General features: G+C 44.8%; 1 protein-coding gene across 3 annotated transcripts in view; it reads right to left on the reverse strand.

The window, feature by feature from the left end:
* Positions 1 to 24408, reverse strand: part of TPRG1 (tumor protein p63 regulated 1) — a 211241-nt gene that overhangs the window by 140396 nt on the left and 46437 nt on the right. Inside the window, exon 1 of one of the 3 annotated variants that reach the window (XM_021692714.1) lies at positions 10304 to 10337. The exons of the other annotated variants lie outside the window; for them this stretch is intronic. The gene's annotated coding sequence lies outside the window, so the exon portion shown is untranslated. Of the gene's footprint in view, positions 1 to 10303; positions 10338 to 24408 lie in introns of those variants that run through there. 3 annotated transcript variants of the gene reach the window in all.

Below are 24408 nucleotides of genomic sequence, written 5' to 3' on the forward strand. Positions count from 1 at the left end.
CCCCTCATGCCATTTTGCAGAGGGGGACAGGGTGAGTCTGCTGACCCCCTAGCTGCCCTCTCCCTGACCTTGGCTGGCTGCTCCCTTCCAGTCATGCCCAGGGCAGCAGGTGGGTGGGAGAAAGCACAGGTTGGCACGGATCCTTGCCAGTTCTGAACCGGAATCACCACCAGCCCAGGGCTTCCCCCTCATGCAGAGAAGGACTGATACACAGACATATACCCTGGAGGGTAAATGGGTTGCGTCTCTAAGAATCCCACATCCTTGCTCCCCAGGCCTGCCTCCTCCCCAGGAGTCTTTTGGTGAAGAGGAGCACGGGGATGATGAACAGATACTAGAAGACACTGTTGTTAGAGCCAACAGGAACCTGCAGGCAGGTTATCGGCTGAGAAATGTAGGCAGCATGAATTTCCCCTTCTCTTGAGTCCCACCGCACACAGCAGGCCTCGCCAGCATTACACTCCGCCGTGGTTAGTCTTCTCCCCTGGTCCTTATCTGTCCGCTCTCTTTAAAGGGAGGGGCCACATCTTAAACATTCTTTTTAGGATCTAGCACAGGACAATGGTAATAGAGGTACTCAAGAGATGTCTGATGGAGGGATGGAGAGATGGATGGATGGATGGACAGATGGACAGACAGATGGATGGACAGATGGACAAATGCACAGGTGTATGAACTACCCTGCTCCCCTGTGTGGCCCTATGAGCCCTGGCCACCGGAGAAACGATAAACAGGAGGAGAAGCATGACGCTCCCCTGTGATTTTGACAGGGGACTAAATACAGCCCAAAGCATCTTTCTTCCTCTCTCTATTTACTCTGGACAATCTGTCCCTTATCAGATGAGCTCAAGGCTGGTTGGAAATGTGCGTATTTTATTTGACAATATCTTCTTCTTCCAGTTTTGTTTTGCCGCACAGACATTTGTCTGTTTTGCTGTATGTTGTGTATCAGCTAGGACTCAGACAAACTGCTCTGGCTTCCTAAACTGTTTTGTTTTCTCCATCCAGTTATCATTGATCTCATTTCCCTTCCTGCATCTCACTCGTGTTCCCAAATTTCAATTGTACCCGCAGTGAGAGAGAACAATTTCACAGATACCCAGCTCTATCAAGGGCTAGAAAGGGCACCGAAGTTACAGGGCCCGAGACCCAGTCCCCAGGTACCACCAACAAGCAGCATGACCTTCCATGGATCACCTTTCCTAGCTTCACCAGCTTCTCCTTTGCAAAATAAAGTCTGCTCTTGACTGCCATGGCATCTATGTGGAATAGCTTGAAACTCTCCAGCCACCAAGCTGCACTAACATCTGTGTCATTTTTCACATTTGGGAAGATTTCTCATCATTTTTAGCTTTGGTTCAAGGCAATGGTCTGGTGTCTATTGGCCTAATGAAGCCCCTACTCACTCTCCCCCCCTCAGGTCCCCATCCCACTCCTTGATCCACCCTTACCCAGGGTGGCTTCCTGGGCAAACAGCCTATGCAGGAGCCCAGAGCCCTATAAATAAAAGGCCCCATGCTTGGTTGTGTTCAGCTGTCACCATGTTGCAATTCTTAATTTTTGAACAAGGGGTCTGCATCTTCACTTTGCACTGAGGCTTGCAAACAGTGTGGCCAGTCTTACAAACCCAATCCCCCAAAGCAATATAGAAGGAAAAGCATCAGAAGAGGAGAACAATGGAGCAGCTTTGCCAGCCACTGATGGAGGAGTGAAGGGCTCCCCACATGGCAGAGCCTGGCCATGGAATGCCCTTCACTGTAAATATTTAACCAAAGAAAAGATAAGGTGGGAGAACACGAAACTTGCCACAGGCCCCACCCCTATCAACCTTCCCCATCGTGGGTGGATTGGGGGCCTGACTCATGCCCAAGGTGTGGCTCGCCATTCCTGTAAGCACACGGGGCTCCTCCCTGCTCATGGAGCGCAGGAGGAAGTGTGGGTTGCCCTGGAGTGAATGTGGAAACCATCCAGTCACCACCTGACATCACACAGGGTTTCAGAACAGACCGCAGGCAGCCGTCACAGGCCAGCCTTTATCAGGGAAACAATCCGCTCCAGGTTTGAGAACAGACTGACCCACATTCACACTGGGAGTCAGTTTCCCATGCTGCTCTCAGCATTAATTCCCTTCTGACTGACTTCTCTTTTCTATCTGTTTGGGATCCAAAGGGGCAGGACATACTTCTCTGTCATACCAGTAACATAAGCCCACACCCGGGGCAGTGACCAGCAGATTCTGATGCTCAACGTATAGAGGTCAAATTAAATTGAGGATGAGGCTGATATTTGAAAACTGCAGTATAATGAAACTATTACCACTGGCTCTTCTCTCCTACCCAAAGTTCTTCTAATAGCCCGAGACAGTTCACATGTCTCAGTAGAGACGAAATCAAAGGAGGTGGGCAAAACTTGACAAAACTTAAACATGTAAATAAAGAGCCTATCATAAACAACATGCAAGTAAGAAAAGCATTTGAAACACGGAGACTCCAGCACCCAAGGGCGCCTGGGTGGCTGAGCTGTTAAGTGTCATGATCTCAGGGTCCTGGGGTCAAGTCCCACCTCGGGCTCCCTGCTCAGTGGGGAGTCTGCTTCTCCCTTTGCCCTTCACCCTGTTTGTGCTCTCTCTTGCTTGCTCGCTCTCTCTCTCTGAAATAAATAAATAAAGCATAAAAAAAGAAGAAGAAACACAGAGACTCCAAAGGAAGCCTGGAGGGGGGGGCACTAGTTAGGATAAAAGGAATGACACACCTGTGTATGTATGGAGAGTCACTTCTGAGTGCTGGTTCACTAACATTCTGGATGGACTTGAGCAAGCATACACTTGGGAAAGTTTCCCTCTCTGGTCTTGGGCTTCCTGGTCAACAACACGAAGAGGGTTGGACATGCTCAGAGTGAGGGCCCTTCTAGGGCTGGCCTTCTGTGCTTCTAAGAGCCAAACTGCTATCATCTTCATTTCAGTGTCATGACTTAGGAATTGATTTTCAGACTAAGATTATACTTTAGAACCTAAGTTGGCATGACAAAATAATGAAAGCAACAAAATCATGCAGTTCAAAAAGTTGAGTGGCTGACCGCAGAAGGGGACCCAGAGAGGAAGCTGCTAGAGAATTCTGATGCCTGGGTTACAACTCAGGTGATGGAGACACATCAGGGTGGAGGTATCCCTGGTATCCACGGAGGGGCCCCAGATCCATGGGGCCTTCACTCCCCAGTGATGTGATTTAGACTGAGCCCTGCCCCCCCAAGCACAGTTACTGGAACAGTCACCCTGCTCTGATGGGATGTTTGGAGAATGAGGGGGATGGTGGCCTGGAGACCAAGGCCATATTACTGAGGGTCTTAAATTCTAAGCTGGGAAACTTATACTTTATTTTCATCATTATTATGTGTTGGGGACTCTGTTGAGTGTTTCTGTCTTGACATTTGATGAGTTCCTGTGGGCTGTGACCAGAATGCAAACAGACAGCCTCAGATGTTGCCCAGATCACATGCGGAAGGGGAGGGAGCGTTCCTTTTGCCTGTCTTAGTCCCTGCCCCGGCCACACTCCCGCAACATAAGGAATTTTGCACACAGCGAATGCTCTGTGACCATCTGAACCAAAGCTGGACCCGCAGTTTGGGCTTCATGACTCCAGTCTCAGCCTGGTCGTTTAGGCCATGGCGTCCTTTAGTGCAAGGCCCAGGATGGACAACCCCAAAGACAGCATTTGATGTGCAGGCAGTTCCGGAACCACCTGCCTGAGAATCTCCTGTAAAAAGTGCATATTCTCAGGCCTCATGCTTGATTTGCTGGATTAGAACCCCTAGGGGTGGGCCCAGGAATCCCCATGTTAAGAAGTCCTGTTGGGTAGCTGGTGTGTGCCTAAGAGTTTGAGAACTAGAGCCCCGCACTTTCTCAGTCTCCTGACAGAGAGCTCCAACATGGAGCAGGCTGCACAAAAACGCAGGGCGGGAGCTCGTGGGACGAATCAGTCTCCGCCTCCCAGAAGCAGTGGCGGAACCTGGGTGGCCGCAACACTGGGTGGTAGGGCAGGTGGAGCATGTGATCAAGTCAGAAGATGGGTGATTGTCCCAGAGTGACCCACAAGTCTTTCATCGCTGCCTTGCTCCTGATTTTCAGACACCAGAGTTCTTGGGTGAACACTGAGTTTCAATAGTCTCCGTCCCAAATTCTGGGATGGATCCCTGGACCCTCAATGACTTATTAGACGTAAAAGACATTAACAACAATATGCCAAGGGAGAAGGGGGAAAAAAAGATGCCAAGGGACGGGGGTCACAACAAGTTGTGTTATGCCAGGCCCACAGAAAAGAGAGCGGGAAGGGTTTTGTGAAGAGAAGGAGTTCCCCGAAGGGCATCCACGCTTCCAGAAAGACTCTCTGCCACGTAAAGGGTGTGGGGCCAGTGAGGACAAGCTCCCGCTCCCTAGAGTTTTCTTCAAGCATGTTTTGGACCCCAGGTGATGTGGGAAATGCAGAGGGAACAACATGCCATATCCGTTTTCAGAGGGTGTCAACACCCTCCTTCCCACACCTGCTGTTCCCAAATATCACAACCTGATTTTTTTCTCCAACCTCCTGTCTTGATAATGATTAAATATTCATGGATTGCTGGGATGCCAGCATACTTTGTGAAATTTCAGATACCTTTTTTTAAACGGAAGCTTTTTTTTTTTTTTTTCAGATTATCCCACTTTTGAAGAGAGGTAAAAGGAATGACAAATGCCAGTGACTCAAAAAGTAGAAACTGAACAGAAAGCTAGTAATATCCTAAGTTTTCACAGTGGCATTTCCGGCCAAAAGGATCCCACTCTAAGAAGGATAGAGCACAGAATTTCAAAAACAGAGACGTTGAAGAGCAATTGTTCATATTACAAAAGAATTTTTCATTTTAGCATGGGGTCCATTTAAACAGCAAAGTCCTTGGTTCTGTGGAAAATACAAGCACATGTACATATGTATTATTTATTATGCAAAAAGAAGTTGACCTTATTTGAAAAAATATGTGTATTTTTAGAATCACAGACTATTGGCTAAAAGTTCACAGTCTCATCTTACCCAGTAGTTTCCAGAATGAGATTCAGGGGACTCTAGAAGTCCCACTAAGGTTCCTCGGGGGCTACCAGGAGGGACAGGCTGATCCCCAGGGGAGAGCGAGCAGGTGCCATCCCAATTCAACCAGAGCAACTCCCCTGCTCCCTGGGTATCCATTAGAGGTCCCTGTGACTTGCAGTTTTTAATAAGTTGTAGGGGAGGCCCCAGTGATACCCATAGAAACCTAATTCCTTAAGTTGACATTTTGGGAAACCAGGACACAGTGAGGAATGACTGTCCTGAAGTCTTACATTAGGATTTAGTGCCAGAGCACTTATTTTCCCTTTCACTCTACTTTGTTACCCCACAGAAATCTTCAGAATTTATTAAAGTCACTTGTTTAGCTCCTAGAAATACTATGGCTTAAGCCTCATCCTAGTAATTTGTTAAAATAACCAGAACAATGGGTTATGAAGTCATCATAAACTGAAGATAAGATGCAAACTTTTTGCTTCCTGAGCAAGTCTGACATTCTTCAAGGTCTCCAGATTAGCTGAATAATGTCAGTGTGGATCACAGCTCTGTCTTGAATCATAACACAGATAACTTGGGCTAGCACATTCCCAAATTTTACTTAAAATACCAACTAAAGCAAAGTGTCATCAAGTTGAATCAATGCCTCAGTGAAATTAGTCATTCAGAGGAAAAAAACTAAGAACCCTGTGTTTGGATCAGCTTGTGCCCTATACTTATTTATTTCTAGTGATTTAACAAATAGCTATGGAGTACTTAACCATGTGCCAGAAAGGGCTGTAAGGGCCTCGCAAATATCAATCACGTGTCCCCCACAACAGCCGTGTGGGGAAGGTCCTACACGTCGCTGCCATCTCACAGGTAGGGAGACTGAGCACGAATCACTAACTTGGCCACTATCACATCGCTGCTTACTGTGACAAGTACAAAAGATGCTCTCCTAGGTCACAGTCAACATAAAGGGTACTGTATCACCACCAGGATTATTTCACCAACCCCCTTGAGTTACTCCAAGACCTCCAAAGAGCAGAACCAGGTAGAATCTGCACCATTAGTTTCTTTTTTTAAAAAAAGACTTATTTATTTTAGAGAGAGAGAATAAACGAGTGGAGGGAGGGGCAGAAGCAGAGAACTTCAAGCAGACTCCCCGATGAGCGCAAAACCGGATAGAGGGCTCAATCTCATGACCCACGAGATCATGACTGAGCTGAAACCAAGAGCCCAATGCTCAACCGACTGAGCCACCCGCATGCCCCTGCACCATTAGTTTCATCATTAACAATCAGCTGATAATATTATCTCCTATTAGTGCCTTGTACTCTGCCAACACTGTATTAATGCTTTATGTACATGACACTTCTATTAGGGAAAGATGGTCATTAGACCTATTTTGCAGATGAGGAAAGAGTCTCAGAGAAGTTAAGGAATATGCTGAAAGTCATACCCTTAAAAGATGAAGTTGGAGTTCAGCACCAGATTCATCTAACTACATTATATATGTTCTAGCAGAGGTCTTCAACGGACTCCTACAGATTTGTTTGTTTTATCCACAGTGTTTTTATAATTTTTGCAACAAGATGTTAAACTCTAATAATTGAGAGACTTCAATGAAACAATCTAGAACTGATCATGTCATGAACCCCTGAAACTTATCAGAAACTTTCAAGAGTTTGCAGAGCCCAGTCAAGAATCACTAAATTACAGTGTAATTGCTGTAACCTACAAAAATATTTTCTGCTGCAAATTATCACTGCATAGCATAAAAACTGAGATTACAACTGGTAATTTTGTTAATACTGAATTAAAAACAAAATGTAAACTTATATAGCTTAATGCTTTCAAGGTTCATCCACATTGTAACTTGTATCATACTTCATTTCTTTTTGTGGCTAAATAATATTCCATTGTCTGGCTACCCCACATTTTGTTTATCCATTCAGGCATTTGTGTTTGCCAGGAGCTAGGAGGAGCAGGGAATGGAGAGTGACAGCTTAATAGTTAGGGTTTCGTTTTGGGGTGATGAAAAGTTCTGGAACTAAATAGTGGTGATGACTGCACAACATATGGGTGTACTTAATAGTTAGAACGGTAATTTTATATTATGGGTATTTTACCACAATAAAGAAAAAAATGCTTTAATAGTTCACAGACCTTCCAAGAAGCCTGACTTCAAAGAAACAGTAAACTCATTTGGAATCTTTGTTTGATAGCCTTCTGTGTACTCTGATCTCTAAAAGAGAAACCAGCATCACTGATAGGAACTTTGAGATCCTACCATGAAATCTGAAGTCATCTCTCCAAATTTCCCGACTTGTATGTTATGTTCATAGCAGCCTAGACTCATCTGTTTTCAAATGATTTCTGAGGCTTTCCCACCTCTGTGTCCTTACTTTCCTTTTGACTCAGAACTTGGAACACCGCCACCTTTTCTCTCCCATATCAGCCATCGAAGACCAAGATAAATGGCATTATCTGACTGTTGTTAGAGCCATTTGCAAGCACCACTTCTGATACAACTTACTGTATCTTCCTTGTCATATTACTTACCCTCTTGCTCAAAAAGCTCTCAATGTTTTCTCATTGCAAATCAAACTGAGTACAAAATTATTGTCCTGTCATTAAAAACTCTTAACAATAATGCCTCACCCTTATTCCCCATTATTTCCCTTCACAGATCATATACTCCAGCCAAACTAAACTGTCACCATTTCCCCAAATATGTCTCAGATGTTCCCTCTGCCCGGAGGCCCTCCCCATCCCCTCTGGCTACAAGGAGTCTTCACAGCAACCAAGACCATTTCAAACTCACCTCTTCCGTGGAGTTTGCACCAGATCATGCTGTTCCTTCCACCTTTCAGATGCCATCCGCCTTGACTTTGACCCCCTTCCACAGCATGTACCCTATCTGTTTCATGGCATGATTTCTAGACTGTGCCCTTTCCCCGACTGATCTGTGAACTCCTTAAGAGCAAGAACCATCCTATTAACCACTCTAAGTCCATCATCCCTGTGTTATAACAGGGACTCAGTTAAAATTTATCTCATGGAATGGAATGGTATAAAATGGAATGAATAAAGCAAAATAAATAAATCCATCCATACATACATACATACATACATACCCAGGCATAAGCACTGCATTTACACCGACCACCAGGCTTCTGCTGAGCCTGGACAAAGCGATATTTTGCAGTCTTGGCACCTGACCAAAAAGTAGTTGGTGAGGGGAGGCAGGCAGATGTGGGTAAGAAGAACAAAAAGCAGGATTTACTATTTTTAAGCTAGGGGGGCCAGCACTTTGTTAGGTACTTAGTATATTTGTGTCATTTGGTTCTCACATTATCCCTTCATTTGATGGCTGGAGAAACTGAGGAGAAGTAAGAGTGAATAATTTGGGGCACCTGGGTGGCTCAGTCGGTTAAGCATCTGACTCTTGATTTTGGCTCACATCATGATTTCAGGGTCATGGGATGAAGCCCCACATGGGCCCTGCACTCAGTGGGGAGTCTGCCTCTCTCTCTCTGTCCCTCCCCCTGCTCTCTCTCTCTCAAATAAATAAATAAATCTTAAAAAAAGAAAAAGAGAGAGACTAACTTGCCGAAGTTGTCATGAGCGGTCTGGTCTATAGCCTGTGTTATACAGCAAACTACTTCTCTTAAAAAAAGAAAAGTGAGAGAAGCCATGCTTATCCTCTCTAACCCTAGCCCCCAGGAGGATCTTACACCAGATTACTTCAGTTTATATGTAATAAAAAGCAATAACAATAAAAGCCAATACCTCTTAAGTGTCTATCATGTACAAATTAATAGGTACTTTTAACACATTGTCCCAAATTCTCCAACCATCCCATGAAAGGGATGTTATAAATCTCAGTACAGGGAAGGAAGTAATGTTTGGTGATGTGTCCAAAGTCATGCCACAGCGCAAAGCCAAAAATCCAACCGGGATCTTTATAAGACAACCTCTCAGTTATGCTTCATTGCCTCTTCTCCACAGATTCTAGCTATAAGTATTCTATTAAAAGGAGTCTCAACCAAAACCAAAGACAAAACAAAACACCACCATGGAAGGAGTTGCTATCTTGAATATGAAGAACACAATAAGAATTTTCCATTCAGTGGTTGAGATCTTTATCCCTCAGAGAGGAATACACATGGAAACAGGTCTAACAGGTGAAGAGGGTGGGGCAGCACCAGCATCTCACTACTTCCTCTGAGCTTTTATCTTTCCCAAGAGTTGTTTTATTTTGATTCCTGTTGCCACCACCAAGGGAAGTCCCCATCTCCCAGGGCTGGGGAGGGGGAGAAGATGAGAGAGGTACTTTCCCTTTTTTCTTCACAGCTTAAGGTAAACATAATCTTTCTTCTTGTTTTCCTTAGCACAACTGAGACAGGCTGACATATTCAACATGAAATTTACCAAACACTGAGAAAAACTCGAATGGAAATAAAGAAAATAAGAAGAGCACAAAAGAGATGACTGATTCCAAGACTTCTAACTAGAGAGGAGAGTTACTGAGCACCAAATTCTATCACATTCCCCTAGCCAAAGATTACCTTGCTTGGGCTCATCCTTCCACCATGAAGAAGAAATCACCCAGTCAAATCCCCAGAGTCAACTCGCAGACTGCCTTGGGTTCTTCCACTAATTTTGGTTTCTTTTCATAAAATTCAGCTCATAGATCAATTGCCAAAAGATACTGACATCCATGAATCTTAATGAACACGGCAGCCCACCTCAGCTCAGGCTAACAATTCTGCCCATCTCCTCCTCAGCATTCAGTTGACCTCTGCACCCATCCACCCACACACCCACCCTAGAGGCATTCCTTTGGAATTTGAATTTTAGGATTTATTATGACATTAAACAGTGAGAGGCAATCTCCAAGAAAGCCACCCCCACACTCTCTTCCAATGCTCACCAAGACTGATGACAGTGGATCTTTGTGGCTCATGAACCCCACAGTAAAACATTCCATCAAAGCATCACCTACTACAACAGAGTTTACCCCAGGGCCGTGGGTATGAATCTGCAGTACCTGAGAAAAACGTGTCCTATCTCTCATTTCTCATCCCATATTGCACTCCTAGGACCAAGAACAACATACAAGATAACTAAACCACACCAGCCACTGAATCAGATCCTTCTTGTCGGAGACCCACGGCTGACTTCAGATTGTTGGTAATAAGAAGAACACATAAATAGCAACATTGACATGAACAAACACCACTTGCCTTATATTCCTGCAGTGCTCTCAACTTTATAAGAGTTTCCCATCTCTCATCTCTACTGGGCCTCCCATCAGTTCTAAGAAATCACCAGGACAGGGGGGATAGCTCTGCCCTTCCCTCTTTCCAGCCTACTCCTCCAGAATCGCCTCTCACTTTTTCCTCTGTGTCACCTTGACACACCAGGCTTGTTTATGCTTCTTTCCTTTTGTCTGTCCTGTTCCATCTGCCTGAAACACCACCTCCACCTCTTCCTGCACTTGAAGGAATATGCCATCCTCCTGAGACTCATTCCTTGGGAAACCTTTGGTTATTCTCAAAGTTGAGTCTACCCTTATCTCTTCATTGAAAAGACTGGAAAGAAACTTTGTTACTTTTTTTTTTAAGTACATTGCTCAGATTAATTACCATTTTGAATGTTTTTTAAAGAGTATACCATGATTTCGCATTGAAACGAAAAGTTGTGAGCACAGAATGGCACAGACCCAGGGCAGCAGGGTGTAAACGTGGTGTGAGAGGAGTGCATTTTTATCATTATAGAGATAACTGCCAGCTCCTCAGAAGAAAATCCTGGAGACAATAAACTTTATTATCTTAACAGCTCTCACAATCATTCTTTTTAAGGAGAAAATTGCCTTTGTCTAGGACAAAAAAGAAAAAATACCTTGATAAGTTCTTGGGATAGAAAATGTGCTTTGGAAGGCAGATTCAGAGAAGTGGGCAAACATCTATGGCGAAAATGAGAGTAATTTGCTTTCATTCCTCAGAAGAGGGAGTGTAAAAGGAAGACAACAGAGCTATAAAGTGGAGGAAAAAGAACCACCACGATGGAGACAAACTGAACAAAATGGGATGAGGTCCATGAAACCCCATGTCTCCAGGAAAGGGAATGCCTGCTCTTCCCATTTGAAAGTAGTAAAAAGCCCTAGATCCACTCAGCCCCTCAGAGCCTCAGTTCTCCCAGCTCAACAAGGAGAATCATGAAACCTAGTTAATGGGGCTGTTTTGGAAAATGAGTAATAAAAATGAGTGGGAGAACATTCTGCAAACCATAATGATAGTAACTACTTCCTATAGAAGATGGTTTGAAGGACCCTCCAACACTGACAGTGAAAGACCATGGTGTTGATATTCAATATCTTTTTTGATTATAAATTGTTTGGCTAGAATTTTTATTTTATAAATGTGGCCCCTGAGAACCAAAAGCATGATGTAACACTTATAAAGTCGCACAGTAAATAGATAATATCCCTTTAATCCATTTGCTTATTTAGTCAAGCCTTTATTAGCCTATATAACATGCATTGCACAATCCATGGCAACTGTCATTCAGTCTTTATTGCTATTAGACAGGCCAGGTTCCCTACAGCCAGAATGGAGAGAAATGGCAGAACTTACGAGGACTTCTATCACAGAACCTGCATGTTCCAATTCAGCAAACTGGCCCAGGGAGGAAGATGGGGAGTGCGTTCACATGGCAGATCTGCCCATCCTCCTGGGATGCAGCAGTAGGCCAGTGTTTTGTTTTGTGCTTGATTTTCATGGAAACTTCCTCCCAAAGGGTGAAAGATGCCTGCCACTCTCCCTTAACAGACTACTCACTTCCTTCTTTGCTTTTCTGTTCTTCCTTGTCTTTTGCCAAAAGCATCATTAGGCAAACCGGAACAGAAGGTGGCCGGAACCTGGCCTGTGTGTCTGCCTTGCAGAGCTCCAAGCCAGAAGGAGGTGCCCCTCACTGAGTTCCTGGCATTTGATGTTCAGTCTGGAAAGGAAGCATGGCCATCTGCCTTGGACTCTATAAAACGGAGTCTGTCCTCGCTGCTAAGTCCCATGGACATGCGAATCATGGACCAGTTGGAATAGAAGCAAGCTCTCCAGGGCAGCCTGGACAGTGACAGCTCTAGGGTCAGAATAATCCCCAACAGGATGGCAGGGAAGAGAAGATGAGAGAAGTAGGTCAGTGCCTGTTCTTCAGGACCCAAGACAGAATGGTGGGTGCTGAGACCCTGGCTGGCTAAAACTTGCTCAAGCATCCCTCCAAGACACACACCTGAGATCGGTGAGAACCAGAGAACCAGATGCAAGGAGGCTCGTGGGGAACACTGGCTCCCACACTACCTGCAGTTTACAGATGAAGAAACTGAGGCTCACAGCAGCTGCTGAGCAGAGCCAGAGTATCCCATCTCCTTGACCGAGAACTCCTCTCCTACACAAACATGACACATGTCACTGGCTGAGATTAGCCAGGTGTGGTGAGGACAGAAGCTGCAGTGGTTGTAAGTGACTGTCTTAGCGACGCTCAGTGTAAGGAATCTGTCCCACAGCCTGAGAACCCCATCAGCAGACCATCAAACAGTCCTCCAGATAATACAGTTTACGTCAAAACAACTTTTATTTCTTGAGTGTTTTCTCAGCTGTGCCTTAAAATAAAATGTATGTGTCTAATCTCATCCGGCTCTGTGCTGCCTCTGCCATCAGAGAGGTGGGAGGGAGGGCTGAGGGGGAGGCTGCAGAGAGTGGGGGACTCCGAGGGGTAAACCAGGGGAAGGGCGGTGGCGGTTCAGCTGAGCCAGCCACACCTCCTGTGTGCACCTTCCTGGCTCAGCCTCTTGGCCTCATAGGAGCGGAAAGGCCACGGCCGCACGGCCCCTCAGCATCATCCTAGGCAGGTCATCCCCATCACACTACAGGACACGCCATCCTGCCAGTAGTTCCACCATAAATTCTTAAGAGTTCTCCCTGCTTCTCTTTCGCACGCACTTGGCATCCAGGCCATCGGTAAACATTGTTGGCTCCAACCCCATAATCCTTCCTGTATTTGTTTCTAATTGCTGCTCTTAGTGAATTGCCACAAATGAAGTAGATTAAATGCCACTTATTTATTTATTTATTTTTAATATGATCGTTCTGGAGGTCAGAAGTCTGCCAGGTTGCATTTCTTCTGGAGGCTCTAGGAGAGAACCTATTCCCTGACTTTTCCAGCTGCTAGAAACCAACTACATTCCTTGGCTCATGGCCCCTTATCCTATGTGATGTAAAAGCCAGCAGCATCACCTCTTCTCTTCTCTCTCTGCTTCTCCCATCACCACGTATCTTCTAACACCACTGCATCCCTTTTAGAAGGACCTCTGGAGCCCACTGGGCTCACGTGAATAACCCAGAATAATCTCCCCATCTCAAGATCTTTAATTTAACCATGTCTACAAAGTCCCATTGGCTAGAAGGTTCCAGGTATTAGGATGGGGACATGTTTGGGGGCCTTTTTCAGCCTACCACACACCCAAATTCTGATTATTTTCCCAGGACCTTTCCCAGCTATGACCTCATCCCAGCCTCCATAAGCCCTCACTTGGGTTACTGAAGCAACCTCCTGACCAGTTCTCCTGCTTCTGCCATCCCTCGACCAACACCACGTCCCCCAACACCTGGTCTTCAAGACACAGCAGTCAGAGCGGTTTATTAGAAGTGTAGGTCAGATCCTGTCCATCCTCTGCTCAGATATCTTATGGCCTCCAAAGCTCCCCATGATCCAGCCCCAGCACACCAGCCCTTCCCTCCTCTGGATGCTCTTTCTCTTGCTCTGGCCCTAATACACCAGCCTCCAGATGGGTCCTTGGACATGCCAGGTACACTGGGGCCTCAAAGCACCTAGCCCATGCTGTTCCCCCTGCCTGGGACACCCTTCTCCAGAGGCTCACGTGGCTCATTCCCTCATCTCCTTCAGGTCTTTGATCAAATATCACTGTCTTAGCAAGACCTACCTTGTCTGCCCACTTCAAAATGACAACATGTCCATAATACAACAGCCCTCCCACTCTCCTTCCCAGATTCATTTTTCTTTCTAGTATCTACCCCCATCTGATATACTACATGTTTTACTGATTGGTTACTTTCTGTCTCATCCCCTCCCTACTGCAGAAACATACACTGTGTGAAGGCACGTGTTTTTACTTATTTTGCTCACAGCCTCAGCGCCTGGCACAGGGCACATAGTAAGCTCTCAACAGCTGTTTGATGAATCAGTGAATTGGTGAATGAAGTTACCTCTCTGAGACTGTTTCCGTAACAATGAAATGGGAGTAACAATATCCACTTTGCAAGCTTTTCAAAAGGTGTTCTGGACGTCCCTCAGGTTTTCCTGTGCAGCATCCAAGCTTTCTTCCTACTTCTAAAGAATATCCCATGCTGTGAGTTGTTGATACGATGCAGTACATTCCTCCCATCCAAGGAAAAGGTTTCCTCCCCTTCCCTGCACTTCCCGGCATGCAGATAATGGACATGTGACCTCGATTTAGGATCCTTTGTTTTATTTCTCTCCTCTAGAGTAATCTAAGATACACCTGTTACCACTTTCATACAATAGCTGTTGACCTTTCAACAACATGGGCTTGAACTGCACGGGTCCACTTATAAGTGGATTTTTTTCAATAAATGCAGTATAATTCTGTAAATGTATTTTCTCTTCCTTAGGCTTAACATTTTCTTCTCTCTAGCTTACTTTACTGTAAGAATACCTATATAACATATATAATACATGTACAAGGTATGTGTCAATTGACTGCTTATGTTATCAGTAAAGCTTCTGGTCAACAGCAGGCTATTAGCAGTTTAATATTTGAGTTGTCAAAAGTTATACATGGATTTTCAACTGTGTAGGGGTCAGCATCCTTAACCCCCACATTGTTCAAGGGTCAACTGTGGTAAAGAGCAGCACTCCTACTCCTTCTTAGGTTTTCCCTTCACCAAACAAAACAGTTGAGGGAGCAGACATGATTGTTCTTCTATCACATATCACTTTGTAGAGGAAACTGCCCAGGTATGGACTTCACTGGATGCCGGGCTTTCCTCCAGCCTAGGAGTAGCTATATTCATCGGCTATGGCATGACTTGAAGGAGGGCTGTGGTATTTAACCACAATAATCTGAATACGTCTCTCCAGATGTTACAATAGGAAGGAAACAGTGCAGCCTGGAAGCAGGAAGAGAGAAGATTCTAAGAGAAGCAGAGACTGACAGAGTCGCTGAGTTGCACTGAGGGCGAAGCACAGACTGAGGCTCGTGTCCTCTGACTTCCATGGTCCCTAGAGCAGATCCAGGGACACCTGTTGGATCCGCACCACATTCCCATTCTAGGCACGGTGAGGTTTGACAGTTAAGTCAGAGGCCTGTATCCTTAAAATAAGCCCTCCATGACTCAATTTAACTCGAGTTTCCCTCTCTCACATCCAAGATTGGTTAACACCCTGCAAACTAAGAACTAGGCAATATCCCATTCCTAAGCCCTCTGCAATGCCATTGTTTTAGCTCCATTCAGGGTCAAATTTGTCTCTGCAGGATGCATCTCCAAAGTGCTTAGATTTGAAGTCAGAAGACTGTTGCTGGGACATCAGCTCTACCTCCCAGTTCGGATCCACTCTTTCTATACTGGTGAGTTCCTAACAACAGTGTGCCTGAAACCACAAAACCCACTTGCTTTTCTGAACATCTGTGCTGATGGAACCAAGCAAGGACAAGTAGTTCGAAGAGACTCACTTTGGAGGTAGGCTTGCCATTTTAATTGTTTGTACAGATCTTTGCACCGACCTCTTGAGAAGAGAATGGGAGCCAACACTGGACTTCTACTAATTGAAAATTACTCAGCCATTTAAATCAAAAATTGGGGCTTTTTTGGTACCAGAGACAAAACCAAAGAAATCCAAAGTGCTGTCAGAGATGGAAGGTCCTGGAGAGTCAGTTCCCTTATTTCACAGGTGGAAAAACTGAGGCCTAGAGAAGGGTGACTTGCCCAGGATCACATATGTAGGACCTGGGAATGTCAGGGCTACATCACAGATGTCATAACATCCAGCCCTGACTCTATTAATACCCACTCATCCCCGCCCTCAGGGAGCTAAGGAGCTGGCTAAACAACTCCAGACATACATGGGTAGCACTGCATTCTCTCCACCACTTTGTTGATTTCATTCAAAATGACTCCAAGAGAAAAATGTGACCACCTGGTATTAGGGACACTTTACGAGGTCCCAAATATCTTCAGTATCCAGATGGGTCCTTGTAAATACATTAAAAATCAATTGAAAAAAAAAAGTTATTGATTCTGTACTCTAAGCCAGGTCCCAAGCCAAGCACAGGAAGGTTTCTTTTAAGGAGGTCATGCTTTAAGGAAGGGAGACAAGCAGAGAAAGCAACAGTTACAAGTGAATGAGGTAAGTGAACAGGAGATGACCACACAGTGTCTAAAAAGCGTGCAAAGATGCTTCTGCCTTGCTGCTCTTTATTATAAGGCAGTAGGCTAAGTTACCTTTCCATTTTGTCTAATAAAAGACAGAATAGCTCCAACCCATTTATTCTAAAGTGTGATATTCATTCAGTTAATGTTTATTGAACTTGGCACTAGGAACATAAAAGGACACTGGTGAGCGTGCCCTCAGGAAAATAACAATTAACCTAAGTAATGCAGGCAAGAATCAATGCTAAAGTAGTTGTTCAACCGTGTGGAAATGTTGTGTACATAATCAAGTACTGGGCAAGTCTCTGAGTGAAAGTTAACATCTTTTTTTTGTGAAGGCCTCGAAGAAAAGGTGGGGGCCCGTGTTGGAAAGATGTGGCAGATGTCAGCTGCCAGATGGCAAGAAGGAGGCAGTTCTGGACACAGGCTTGCAACAGAGAAGTTAGTGTGGGCAAGTGAGAGCAAATTGACCCCATCACGCAGAGAGAGTGGGCAAGGCGTGAGGGAAGACAGGGGCCACGAGAAGGAGTTAGAAGAAATGCTGTTGGGTGGGTGGAATTTGTTTTGCATCAGAAAGAGTGGATCTGAAAGGGCAGGAAGATAACCACGGTGGTGGAACAAAACAGCTTTGGCCATCAGGCACCAGCCACTCTTGACCTGTTCTTGGACTGAAATCTCTCTCCCTGTGGCAAATTCCATCTAGAGGCTGCGCATCCTGATCATTCAGACACTCATAAGAAGGCTATCGAATGCTTTTGCAGAGTGCTCTTCTTGGAATGAAAGCAACAAATTGTACGCCGTTAATAAGTGCCAAAGGTTTCCTTCTCCAAACTCCATCAGAGATGATCTGTGGACTGAGGGGTGCGTGTATGCCGTAGACGCTGAGTGTGAATTAATACTAGTGATGCTCACTAGACCCCGCAGAGACGGCTGGTCTCTAGCCACCTCCCCATAGATCTAAAGTTGCTAAGGACTGGGTGACATGAGGGCATACACTGTGTGTCTAACAAAGTTAATTTATCCGTAAAAAGGGGTCACCATAAAATGGAGTCTCCAAGACTGTAAGCAGTTCTAACAAAAGGGGTAAAAAGATGTTAATTTAAAAAGATTACATCCTATAAGTTTCCAACATATGACATTTTAGAAAAGGCAAAACCATGGAGAGAGTAAAAAGATCAGTTGTTGCCAGGGAGTGGAGGGAAGGGATGAAGAAATGGAACACAGAGGAGTATCAGGGCAGTGAAAATAGTCTGTATGATACCATAATGATGGTTGGGCGCCTGGGTGGCTCAGTCGGTTAAGCGACTGCCTTCGGCTCAGGTCATGATCCTGGAGTCCCGGGATCGAGTCCCGCATCGGGCTCCCTGCTCGGCAGGGAGTCTGCTTCTCCCTCTGACCCTCCTCCCTCTCATGCTCTCTGTCTCTCATTCTCTCTGTCTCAGATACCATAATGATGGATATGTGCCATTACGCATGCGCCCAAACCCATAGAATGTGCAACACCAAGAGTCAGCCCTAATGTAAACTATGAACCATGGGTGATAATTCTGTATCAATGTAGGTTCCTCGACTGAAACAAATGTACTCTTCTGGTGGGGGGTGTGGGTAACGAGGGAGGCTGTGCGCATGTGGGAGGGGTGTGCGCAGTACCTCTGCACCTTCCTCTGAATTTTGCTGTGAACAAAACTGCTCCAAAAAAACAAAGTCTTGGGGCACCTGGTGGCTCAGTCATTAAGCGTCTGCCTTCAGCTCAGGTCATGGTCCCAGGGTCCTGGGATCGAGCCCCACATCGGGCTCCCTGCTCCTCGGGAAGCCTGCTTCTCCCTCTGCCTGCCACTCCCCCTGCTTGTGTTCCCTCTCTCTCTCTGTCAAATAAATATGTAAAATCTTTAAAAAAAAAAAAAGAGTCTTTTTAAAAAAATAGAAACACAAATAACATAATTTGTAATTAATTAATTACTTGAAAGGAAAGGGAAAGATCTAGAACCTAATTTATGAACACCCATGTACATAGGAGGGACAGGATGTGGTTACCCCTAAAACCAGAGCAGGGTGGTCATGTAAGGAAGGACTCCTCCATAGTGGTGGATGTCACAGAAGGTCCTTCTGAGGCTCAGACATTGTCTGAAAGCCCCCATGTGCACAGGGTTGGGGGACTGGGAGGGAGATTTTTGCTTCAATCAGAATAGCTATGACTTCACCGACTTCACATAATGAGCTTCCATAGGAGATTTTAAATAATGAGCGTGTTTGAAATGAAGGAAAGCATGAATGACAGACACTTGTCCGTCCGTATTACTTTACCATCAAAATCTGGTCCCATCATTTTTTCTGCTCACTAATCTTGAGTGGAATCATTTGCCTTGGCTAGGCATTCAGCACCCTTCATGTGCTGGCCTCAACCTTCTTCCAGTTTTTGTCTACAACTTCTTCCCCATGTTCCTTACTTACCAACCAGACTAACAATTTACAGCTCATACTCGCCTGCGCCACTCCTGTGTTTCTACTCCTGCTGGTAGTATTAACAATAAGGCATGCTTCAAGACCCAGCCCAAAGGAGTCTTCTAAGCCCCCAGAGAGAGGTCATCTGCTTTGGTAACATTTGGTAACTTTTCCCTAAAATAGTGCTTTTTGAGCTATAATTACTTGGTGACGTGTCAGTTTCTTCCATTAGACAGGGAGCTCTCCAAGGGCAGCAACCGTGGTTTGTGCATTTCTGCTTTGTTAACCAGCTAAGGGAGCGCCTGGACCCTTTGAAGTGCTTGTTGAGTGAACGGTCTCAGGGTCTCGTTCAAGCTGCAGTGACCAGTAGTGGCCACCAGATGGCAGTGTATGGACATTTTTCCCCCTTACCAATCAGAAGGGAGGGGAAGGGTTTATAGCAACTTGACTTTCATCTCTGTCCTTGCAGACAGACAAACAAATTTCTGCAGACATCAGGACTTTTGACTAGGCAGTAGAATTCACACTGCTGAATCAGACCCTCAGGCAGCCATTGTATTCCCTACATATCGCTGCTTTCTGAAAATATTCCTCCCTTAGGCTGAGAAAGGATTATACTGTTTTGTGCTCTAGGACAGAGGAACTTGGATTTGAGTTTAATAGTGAGGCACAAAGTGACTATCTTTTCAGCACTTAGAGAAGTGTCCACCATTACCCAATGATTGCTGCCATCCGTTGAGGTTCCTTAACCTCCTGCCCACCTCCATCTGTGAGAACCAGACAACAAGCCAAAGTCAGCCAAACACGTGGGCTTACTTTTAAAGATTGGGTCTTCCTGGGTTCCTGCCTCCTTCCCCACTCAAGAGCTTGGCGGGTCAGGTTCGGGAGACCTACAGGTGCTCTAAGCATAGAGCCTCTGGCCTTGTTACCTGTGAACCCTATGTTCGGCTGTGGAGTTCCTAATAAATAAAGGGTTCCCAAACAGAAGACATCTCTAATCCAAATGAAAAACTGAAACATCCCCAAAGGACTTCCTGTACCAAAAAAGCCCAAAGGCAAAAGGGCCTTATCTTTCTACTTCTTTCTGTTTCTGTGTCTCTACTGGCTTCACCCACTTCCCCTCTTGCTACTTTGTAATCTCCTGCATTGTCTCTACCACCATCCATGATGCTCTAATTCCTCCAGACTTGTCCTATTCCCATGGACTTCTTTCTCCACTGCTAGAGAAGTGGAATAAGAGGCAAGAAGATTCTAGAGAGCTCTACTTCTTTTAACCGAACAAGGCTGTCTTAGTTCTAAGGGCATCTAACTCTGTGCCCCACCCCTCCTCACCAGGTAAAAAGCTCTGTTCAATAAATAGTAGAGTGGTTAAGCCTTGCCACAGGCTCTGGACTCAGCAGCAGACCTGGGTCAAATTCTGGTTCTGTCACATCCTAACTGTGTGACCTTGGGTGAATTGCTTACCTTCCCCAAATCCTATTAAATGGGGAAAGTGTATACATACCTCAGAGGGATGTTGTGCCAATTAAATGGCAAGGCATGTAAAGTGTTTAGCACAGTGCTGGTGCATGGGGCACTGAATACATGTTAGCAATTACTATTCGCATTAGCAGAAACACCCTGCAGAAGGCATGGCTCCTCAGAAGTAATTCTTGGCACTATACTCAACACAGCTTCAGAAACTTCTAAGAGCACAAAACTCTTCATAAATCATGCCAGGACCTATCCCGTCAATGAGATCTGTGTTGCCTTCATGGATTTATTTTTTCATTTCAGTAGGACTTACTGAGCCTATAAGCTGTGGCAAGCTCAGAGGCAAGCTCAGAGGAGGCTGATCCAAGGATGCCTAGACATGGGCTCTCTTCTCAAGGAGCTCGCTGTGCACTGAGTAGGCCCATTCCCAAGCAATTACAGTGTAGCAGGATTGGTGCTTTAACACAGTATGGACAAGATACAGCACAGAGAGCGAGCCTGAGCTCCAGCACTCCTTAGGAGGCACTGTAGACCCTTTATGATCTAACCCTTACCTTGCTGGCAATAGGTATTGCCAGAAATATTTGTCTTTCTGAGAACGCATTTTGATGTCCCAGACCTCTAACCTTGCCATCGACTATTCTCTGAATGGATATCTTCCTGCCTGGAATACCCCTACCAATCCTCCAAGTCTCTGCCTAAGGGTAGTGTCCTGCGAGAAGTCTTCTCATCTCCATCAAGGAGATTTAAGGGCTCCTTCTCCCATTGGCTGTGATCTCATTAAAGGTGGAAGCCGCATACTTTTACTTTGCCCCCTAATACTTGGCTCAGTGCGTGACCCAAAAGTGACATTGAGTAAAAGTGACACACAAGGGAGACCTGCCTCGATGCCCTCCCCATGCAACAAGTGTTGCCCGTGATTCAGTCAGCGCAAGGAAAACTAGCTGATCTGATAGGAGGTCACCTGTCCCCAAGTCACACAGACCCATTATAGAAAAGCTCCACTGCCACAGAAAGTCTTCTAATGTCATCCACGTACACCAGTTTGACCTAGTTCTGTTCTTTAGAACAATCCCGAGGAAATGTGTCCATATTCTATTCAACATAGCAGCCCTTCATATATATGAAGACATGAGAGAGATATCAGTATAAGATCCTCCTTTGTGTTCTTTCCCTTCGAACTCACATAGCTAATTAAGCCATCATTAACATACATTTTTAAAGCGCCTAACATATGCTGAGTACTTCTTAGAAGCTTTGTGTGTCATAAATTTAATCCTGACACCCCTACCACCACCCACACACACATACCTTAAGTTTTGACTCGTTTCATCAGTTGGTTTCAGTCCTGTGTTCTAGAAGCTCTAGACCATTTTAGATTTTAATCCTGTAACATCATTATTAATATGGCATTAATTAATTGAAAACATGTGCCAAGCATAATACCAGGCCCCTTTTAAAATTCTCATATTGAATGGAAAAGATCAACAACCATATTGCTTCTTTACGGGTTTGAGGCTGAACGGTCAGAGAGAATAAGCCCTGTCCCCTAGGTGTCAGAGATAAGAGACAAGGTCAGCTTGGGCTTTCTCAAAGCCAGCATCCTTTCCTCTAGCCCATGCCATCTCTTTGTGCCAGTCCCTAATGTTTGCTCTTCATCTTAGTCTTGTCAGCTGCAAATCTGGACATCCCTCCTTCTAGTTAAACTTCCAGGTCATTAATAAAAGGTATTGACCAAAAAAAAAAAAAAAGATATTGACCAGGAAAAAGGTTTTGGTCCTTGCCAGAGACCTCTTTCTATCTTACACAGAGCTGTCCGGCAATCCCTAAGAGCCATACAATCCTGCTCAGAGTTCACCATTTCACGCACAATCAGATCACAGGAGGTCATGTTAAGTCCATTGCTAAAACTTCCTCATCTTGCTGATTTACCAATTTAGTGGCACAATAAGAAAAGGAAATGTGGTGTGCCTAGCATGATCTGTTTGTGGTAAACTTGCATTAACTTCTAGTGATGGGTGCCTTTTCTTCAAAAATGCCCACAAATCAACTGTGTAATGATCTGTTCCAAAATTTCAGCAGGAACCTAGATAAAACTCATACAGTTTCCTAGCTTCGGTGTTTATTCCTGTGATAAGATACAAAGGAAGCCCCTTAATTAAAAGGGAAAAACGTTATGAATTTACCAATATTATCTGTTCCATGGAAAAGCAACCCCACTCACACCCCCAGTTAACATTTCAATGCTCAGGTTGACAGCAGAACCTCCCACTTCTTTGTTTCGGAGTGTGATGTCACATCAGCATTCCAGATCCCTTTTCTTCTTCAGTGCCTCTATGTCACCTGGCGGAGTGGTCGACTAAATATTCATAAACCCCAAATTAAAGATTAAAAACTTTTCAAAACCATAAGAACAAATGGTTGTCTATGAGGCATGTGAATCTCTGAAGTCAGCTTCCAGGAAAGTGCTTTCTTCCACGAGCACATTAAATCCAGAGGATGTGGACGGTGTGCGATTATCATCATTGTATTCCCAGTGCCAGGAACATGGTAAGTGCTCAAGAATTTGTTACAGCAAATGAGGAGAAGATGGTAATGAAAATACGTACACCTTTAGGGAACTCAAAGTTTTAAATTCATCCTAAAACAATGACTGACAGGAGGACCTTTATAGAAAGCAGATCTGGTCAGAGGACTATGGGAAGAGTTCCTGAAGATTCCTAGAGGAGCATAGGAAAGCCACAGAGAGAGGCAAGCGGAGAGAAAAGACAAGGGAAGGACCAAGAGCTGCGCAGAAGCAGTGGAATGAGCCATGATGATGGACACAGGTCCAAGGTTGAGAACATGATGTCCCACTATGAGCTGTTTGCCACAGAATAAATCTCACACCTTCCAGAACCCCATTTCCTAACTGATGTGATAGACACAAGAAGCCACTCTCACAGGAGTGCCGTGAGCATCAGATGAGGTCAAGAATATAAAAGCACATTATCAAATCAGAATCACCTACACCTACATTCTGCTTTGGAGTCACCTTGAATGGAAGGCCTGGATAGAAGAGCAGTGGATCACCAGAACAGATTTAGGATGGACTAAGAATCCACTTCCTACACGTGGACTCTCGGGCAAACTTGAAATGTTTCTGACCTCAGAAAAAACACTGACCTCCCCCAGGTAGAGAAGACAGTGCTTATGCAGTTTCAAAGCAGCTGAGAGATGCAGCTATACAAATTTTCATCCAGTGCTCAGTTCCCTCTAGTCAGCGAACCCTCAGCACATCCTAACTGAAAGTATAATCTTTTGCAGAGAACCAATTATCCCCATTTCTGGTACTGATAGAACAGTATCTCTAGCTAGTTGGGCCTGAAATCTGGGTCTTCATTGCCAACCCCTGCACCAGCCTAAGGGGAGGCAAAAAGGCGCACATCCCAGAGCTGTCATCCGGAGAAAACTTTGAACTGCTCTGAGCCCCAGTCTTCTCATCTGTCAAACGCAGATGATACCTCCTGCCTCACTTTCTTTCAGCATTTTATGAGAATCAACAGATTGATCTAAAAGCTTTTGAAGACTCTAGGATGCTATTAAAAATAGATGGTCTTAACTGCAATATTATAGGACTACAGCTGAACAACTGCCTTTGTGTATCCTGTTCATAGAAAATTGAGCCCCCAAATCTCATATTTAGTGATACCGAAAGATATTGGTTCAAAGAGGTGTGACAACTACTTGTATAATTGTTCTACTTGTTCTCTAGCTAAATAGCTTGAATCTATGGAGTTCTGATGCTGATTAAGAAAATCATCACCACATTAAAGGTGTAATTTTTTTAAAGAAATACATCAATGAGATGGCGGGAAGTGGACTGACAGCAAAGTAGGTTTGGAAGTGTTTGGTTTTCCTAATTAAATGGAGCTAATGAGTTTCTCTGCTGAGCCCGAGTGTTGGGCTAAACAGTCTAACAAGCCTCA

The sequence above is a fragment of the Neomonachus schauinslandi genome, chromosome 1, assembly GCF_002201575.2.
Source record: "Neomonachus schauinslandi chromosome 1, ASM220157v2, whole genome shotgun sequence".
NCBI lineage: Eukaryota > Metazoa > Chordata > Mammalia > Carnivora > Phocidae > Neomonachus > Neomonachus schauinslandi.